Raw genomic sequence first — 6,977 nt, 5'->3', positions numbered from 1 at the left:
CATAACTTTTAATCCATCATTGTCCATGACATCTCTCACCTCCCTCTCTTCCACTGACTTTTTTGTTGAATTCCTCCATTCCTATCTCTCTTTCATCCATGACTTTTTTGTTCTGCCTTATCTATATGAGAAAATTGCAGAGATTTAACTTAAACCTGTTTTTAAACCAATTTAATTTAAACCAGTACAGATCCTTGTGCAGACACTCTCTTTTTTATTCGGTTTAAGAGTGACATATTTCAGGTTAGCTTACACTGTTTCCTAATCAATTTAAGCTCAACTGAACTCAGTCACTCTTAAACCAAAATCAATGTGTCCCCACTAGGGGTTTGCACTGGTTTAACAAATCAGTTTGAAATCAGACCTATAGTTAAACCAGTGCAACTTTCACATGTAGACAAGGTCGTCTTCTGTCCCACACAAAGTTTGTTTCACCAACTACCAACCTTGGTTCACCCCCAATATCTGATTCTTTGCCCCTGCTCATGTGTTGCTGAGTGCCGTCTCCTGAAACACTTCACTTTTCCCAGAAACCCTATCCTTCCATCTCCTGACCAACAGATCTGGGCAACAAATTGAATAATTTAAATATAAGTTGGCTATCTCTAGAGTTGGTAGTCAATTGATTTATCATTTACTGAAGTTACAGGGGCATTATCTATTCATGCCATAGTTTACAGTAGTTTTTATTGATATTGCTGATCTGATGGGCTGATTTTAGTAGTTTAAAGTACTTCAACTTTGTTACCACATCTGTAATATGAATTTTCTTGATATAGTCAGTTGAGCAAGGATAAACTTTTTTGCACACCATAGACATTTATTCTTAATTGTTCTTAATTAATACTCTTAAGTCAATGTTGGGGAGTTGGTCCTATGGTTCAACTCCCCTAAGTATAATAAAGGGTTAAATTATGACAATCTGTTACTCATTATACCACTTTGCTACAGCAAAGGGGCCTTAAAATGAATATAAATATAATGTACACCAAATTTCAGATCCTTTCATGCCACCAGAGCAGAGCAAAGGGGCCTTAAAATAAATGGAAATCAAGCCCTGACCTTCAATTGCCAACTTGAATCATGAAACGGGGAATAAGTGCCCAAAACCAGCATATGTAATGACAGCTCAATAAACAATATATGAGTGAGAGTGATTTGTAATGTCTATTTGGAGCATTTAAAATGTAGATAAATGTAATTTTTTTTTCAAAATGGAAGGAAAATAGCAATATCTATGTAGCACAAAGTACTGCATTTACTTGTAAATGCTCGAAACAGGCTTCAGAGTGGTAACCAAGTGCTTTTTGCCATTGATTATCTTTAAAGGAATCTTAAGAGCTCAAATCCAGGGTGTAGAATGTAAAGTGTACTCTTGTGAAGTGTTTTTCGGTGAAGAACTTGTGCAGTAAAAATAGAAACTTATTTGGGTTAGGCACCCGCTGAGTGGTGGTTTGTTTGGTTTGCCAATAGTGCAGTTTTTTCTTTAGTAACTGTATCTAGGAAGTGTCTAATTTGCAAGTACATATACAACAATCAAGAAAGTAGATTTAATTTAATTCTGAGCTGTTCAAAATTTAGTAGTATTATGCTCTGAGTCTCCAATTGTTGATAATCCTTTAATATAAACATCTTTTAAAGTTAGTGTCATTCTATTCTGCGGGAAAAGATGGGAGCCTGACTATCCAGGAAGTTGGTGAGAATTTTGGCATTACACCCAGGTACCTGTTTTTCTTTTTCCATATTTTTAGAGTAGTCTGCTAGGACAGGATGTTGTTTGGTCTCTTGAGGGAGAAAAGTTTCTTTCTCCATATTTGCAGTGTGGTTCTCTGGGGTAGGATATTGTCTGATTTACTGAGAGAGCAAATTGTCTTTGCCATAAATCAGGTTGAAAGGAATAAAAAGAGATAAATATGCTGCTTCCAGGCTTTGGCAAGTGAGGCTGTTGCTTTGAGTTTCTGTAAAAAGTAATCTTGTTCCAAACATATTGAATTACCGCTGTCCAGTTATAGAATTTCTAGTTGTTTTCTGTCTTTATAGCCTCAACAACTTGTTTTTGGTCTCCATGCTATAGTACGAAGTAGATATAAATACTAGGTGGACTTTTGAGAAGTGTAACACTCGAGCAAGGACATTCACTTTTGTCAAGTAGGCTGGGCCTAACATAGAAAATTGTGAGAGATGCCATCTTTTAAGGTATATAAAAGGGGTTATGGGTTTAGCACTGTTAGTATAAATAGGTGAGGTATTTGAATCCCTCACAGAAACATCAACAAGGACAATTAAACAGTCTCACTGGTTTGTCTCTGATTTGGTCATATTTACATGAAAACTAAATGAGACTTCTAAGATTTCTTTAAGGAATTGAAGAGAGGCCTATGTTTCAATCAGATAAGGCAGATGCCATCCAGAAAAAAAGAAATTTTGCATTCTGTATTAAGGATTGTTCTGCTCTGACTCTGGAGAATCTCTGACAGCTATTGCAAGCAGTTCAACACCTAGAAGAAGTGACAAAGGGGAACTTTTGCTTTGTTTCTGCTCCTTAAGCAGGAAATCCCTGCTTGGTACCTGTTCAGATGAAGGAATACACATAGAGAGCAATAGAACAGTTTATGGAGGTTATAAATTGATGTGCAAAATCAAAAAGTTCTCCAATACTACAGAAAAATAAGCCTAAAAAATCCTATCAAAAGTTTTCCCTGCATCTAATGCTAGGATGCTGTTAATTATTTGTACTATGCAATGACGTTTAGTATTCACCAAATGTTATGATTTGTTGCTCTCCCTGGAGTAAAGCTACATTGGTCAGTATGATTTGATAGTGATAGGATCAGAGAGAGCTGATTTTGCCAGTATTTTATTTTCTAGCTTAATTAATGAGATTGGTCAGAATGATCTACAGACTTCTGGATTTTTCTCTTTGTTCAGGAGTACAGTTGTACTGGTTTCCAAACAGTAACTGGACAGTTTTCCCCTTTCAAAGGAGTGCTGGAACATTTCTTTGCTGCATGTAACATTGTTGATCACTTCTTCCTTGACAACTTGTCCTCCCTGGATTTTTGTGCAGTATCCTCCCATTTTTCCTGCTTCTTTATCTTCTCTTTTGATCGATGCTCCTCTTTCCCCCTCCCACTTTCTGTAGGGGGTCCTACGCAGTTCTGTCCTTGGCCCTCTCCTCTTTTTTCTGTACACTCTAAGTGACCTTACCTGCTAGCATGTCTTTGAGTACCAATGAAAAAATCTACCTTTCCACTTCCGATTATCTCCCTTCCTTTCTCCTTATCCAAGTGCTCATTTCAACCTCTCTGACAACATTCTTCAATTTCTCACCATCAACTGAAAACTGAGCTCCTTAAAATTCTTTCAAAACCTTCTCTACCCTCCACTCCCATGTTTCTGTCACTATTGAACATACCACCATTCTCCCTATCACTGAGTCCTGTAAAATAGGAGTCGTCTTGGAAATTTCCCTTTATCTTTTACCCCATACATTCAGTCAATGTCAAATTCTTACTCCTCCTTTGTACACAACAAGCTAGATTCTGATCCATGGTTCCCAGGGGTAAGGAGAAGTATCTTATCGGAGCAGGTGGATGTTCCTCTGATGTAAGGAAATCTTGGAGGCATCTACACTGGCTTTATGCCACCCATGTTACCTTCTTCTCTCCCTCTCCCTCCCAGACATAGGGGGCATTCCTGGGCCAGTCAAGCTGTCATAAATAATTTCCCTTCTAAGTTTATGAAGGTTAACTATGACTCAGCTTCCACACATGTATTTCTTTATTAGTCTAAAGGCCACTTGGTGTTAATTTCATCCAAAATACTGGTACAAGCATATATTTTATATTTTAACAGCAATACACATACAAGCATTGGCCAAAATACTCACAACAGAAACAGGTTCAGGATATTCCTTCCCATTATGCTGTAACTACAAAGGGGTAAGGAAAAAGCTCTGGCAAAAAAAAAAAAAACTTCTGGAAGTCTTGCTTTTTATACACAATAACAAACAATATTATTGCTGGTTGTTGGACTTTAGCCAAAGACCAAAAAGGGAATCTTAGGACTAAGTTCTGCACCTGGTGCCCAATCAGCCATGTTTTCTATATTTCTATTACTTCTGCTGAGACCATCAATATGATGATGCTGGTATTTCCAGGGTCACTTCACATTTAACACAGACAACTCTTTGTTCTCATGATCTTATTCTTGATCTAATTTTTTTGATCACATGTTTTGAGCGTATTGCTCATGCTAATATTCCAACTCAATTTAAAACCATAGTTTACTTAGACTCAGTGTAGGGCCCATATTCCTAGGATTCAAGGATGGAAAATACCAATAGATGATCTAGTCTGACCTCCTGTATAACACAGGATGTTAAATTTCACCTAATTACCCCTTTATTGAGCCTAAGAGCTTGTGCTTGGCTAAAGCATATCTTCCAGACAGGCATCCAGACTTCATCTGAACATATCAAAAAATGGGGAATCCATCACTTTCCTTGGTAGCTTGTTCCAGTGGTTGATCATCTTCACTGTTAAAAATATTTTAATTTGAATTTCTCTGAGTTCAACTTTTAGCCATTTGTTCTTGTTATGTCTTCCTTTGCTATATTAAAGATCCCTTTAGTACCCAGAATTTACTCCCCAGGTAGGTATTTATACACTGTAATCAAGTCACCCCTTAATCTTTTTTTTTGTTCATAAGCTAAACAGATGGAGCTCTTTAAGGGCTTATCTACATGGTGCATTCGTGCCTATCAGCTAGGGTGTAAATTCTAGTGTGCACTAGTATGCCACGCCCTAACTGTCCTTGTGGACCTTCTGCAATGCACTAAAAATTACCTAGTGCCTTTTGACACAGTACTGTTTGAAACGGGACTACATGAACACACACTAGGAAACTTTCAGTGTGCACCAGCAAGGTCTACACAGACAATTAGTGTGTAACATGCTGGAGCACACTAATGCACCATGCAAACAAGCCCTTAGTCTTTAATTATAAGGTATTTTCCTCCAGCCCTTGAATCATTTTTGTGACTCTCTTTTGCACCTCTCTATTTTTTTAGCATCCTTTTAAAAATGTGGACACCAGAACTGTCAGGGTTCCCTCCCCACTCTGAACTCTGGGGCACAGATGTGGAGACCCGCATGAAAGACACCCTAAGCTTATTTCTACCAGCTTAGGTTAAAAATTTCCCCAAGGTACAAATTCTTCCTTGCCCTTGGACGGTATCACTGCCACCACCAAGTGAGTTAGACAAAGATCCAGGAAAAGGACCACTTGGAGTTCCTATTTCCACAAAATATCCTCCCAAGATCCTTCACCCCCTTTTCTGAGGAGGCTTGAGAATAATATATTAACCAAATAGGTAACCAAGGTGAGCACAGACCAGATCCTTGAGTTTTTAGAACACTAAAAACCCAATCAGATTCTTAAAAACAGAACTTTATTATGAAGAACAAAATAAAAGAAGCACCTCTGTAAAATCAGGATGGAAGGTAATTTTACAGGATAATAAGATTTAAAACACGGAGGATTCCCCTCTAGGCAAAACTTTAAAGTTACAAAAAAACAGGAATAAACCTCCCTCTTAGCATAGGGATAATTCATAAGCTTAAACAAAATATAATCTAACACATTTTCTTGATATTACTTACATTCCTGTAATATTAGATGTCTCATTTCAGTAGGAGCTGGATTACTTGCTTGGTCTCTCTCTTTGTCTCAGCGAGAACAACAACCCACACAGCACAATGCAAACTCCCCCCCCCCCCCGATTTGAGAGTATCTTCTCCCCTTATCCTTATTACTCATAAACTCAGACTTTAAAGTCAGAAGGGACCATTATGATCATCTAGTCTGACCTCCTGCACAATGCAGGCCACAGAATCTTACCTGTCCACTTCTATAACAAACCCCTAACCTATGTCTGAGTTATTGAAGTCCTCAAATTGTGGTTTGAAGACCTCAAGCTGCAGAGAATCCTCCAGCAAGTGACCCGTGCCCCATGCTGCAGAGGAAAAATGAAAAACCTCCAGGGCCTCTGCCAATTTGCCCTGGAGGAAAATTCCTTCCCGACCCCAAATATGGCGATCAGTTAAACCCTGAGCATGTGGGCAAGACTCACCTGCCAGCACCCAGGAAAGAATTATCTGCAGTAACTCATCCCATCTAACATTCCATCACAGACCACTGGGCATACTTACCTGCTGATAATCAAAGATCAGTTGCCAAAATTAATTGCCAAAATTAGGCTATCCCATCATACCATCCCTTCCATAAACTTATAAAGCTTAGTCTTACAGCCAGATATGTCTTTTGCCCCCACTGTTCCCCTTGGAAAGCTGTTCCAGAACTTCACTCCTCTAATGGTTAGAAACCTTCATCTAATTTCAAGTCTAAACTTCCTAGTGTCCAGTTTATACCCATTTGTTCTTGTGTCCACATTGGTGCTAAGTTTAAATAATTCCTCTCTCTCCTTAATATTAATCCCTCCGATATATTTATCAAGAGCAATCATATCCCCTCTCAACCTTCTTTTGATTAGGCTAAACAAGCCAAGCTCTTTGAGTCTCCTTTCATAAGACAGGTTTTCCATTCCTTGGATCATCCTAGTAGCCGTCTCTGAACCTGTTCCAGTTTGAATTCATCCTTCTTAAGCATGGGAGACCAGAACTGCACACAGTATTCCAGATGAGGTCTCATCAGTGCCTTATATAACGGTACTAACACCTCCTTTTCTTTGCTGAAAATACCTCGCCTGATGCATCCTAAAACTGCATTAGCTTTTTTAACGGCCATATCACATTGGCGGTTCATAGTCATCTTGTGATCAACCAATACTCCGAGGTCCTTCTCCTCCTCTGTTACTTCCAACTGATGTGTCCCCAATTTATAACTAAAATTCTTATTATTAACCCCTAAATGCATGACCTTGCACTTTTCACTATTAAATTTCATCCTATTACTAT

General features: G+C 38.5%; 1 protein-coding gene across 2 annotated transcripts in view; it reads left to right on the top strand.

Annotated features, from left to right (window-relative positions):
- The first annotated feature begins 1,512 nt into the window (after window positions 1-1,512).
- The window catches only part of TXNDC5 (thioredoxin domain containing 5), a 73,547-nt gene continuing 68,082 nt past the window's right edge, over window positions 1,513-6,977 (top strand). For both annotated transcript variants that reach the window (XM_050940138.1, XM_050940139.1), the window contains exon 1: window positions 1,513-1,721. The gene's annotated coding sequence lies outside the window, so the exon portion shown is untranslated. The remainder of the gene's footprint in view (window positions 1,722-6,977) is intronic.

Source organism: Gopherus flavomarginatus, chromosome 2, assembly GCF_025201925.1.
Source record: "Gopherus flavomarginatus isolate rGopFla2 chromosome 2, rGopFla2.mat.asm, whole genome shotgun sequence".
Classification (NCBI taxonomy): domain Eukaryota; kingdom Metazoa; phylum Chordata; order Testudines; family Testudinidae; genus Gopherus; species Gopherus flavomarginatus.
The sequence above is the reverse complement of the archived record's forward strand: the minus strand, read 5'-3'. Positions and strand labels throughout refer to the sequence as shown.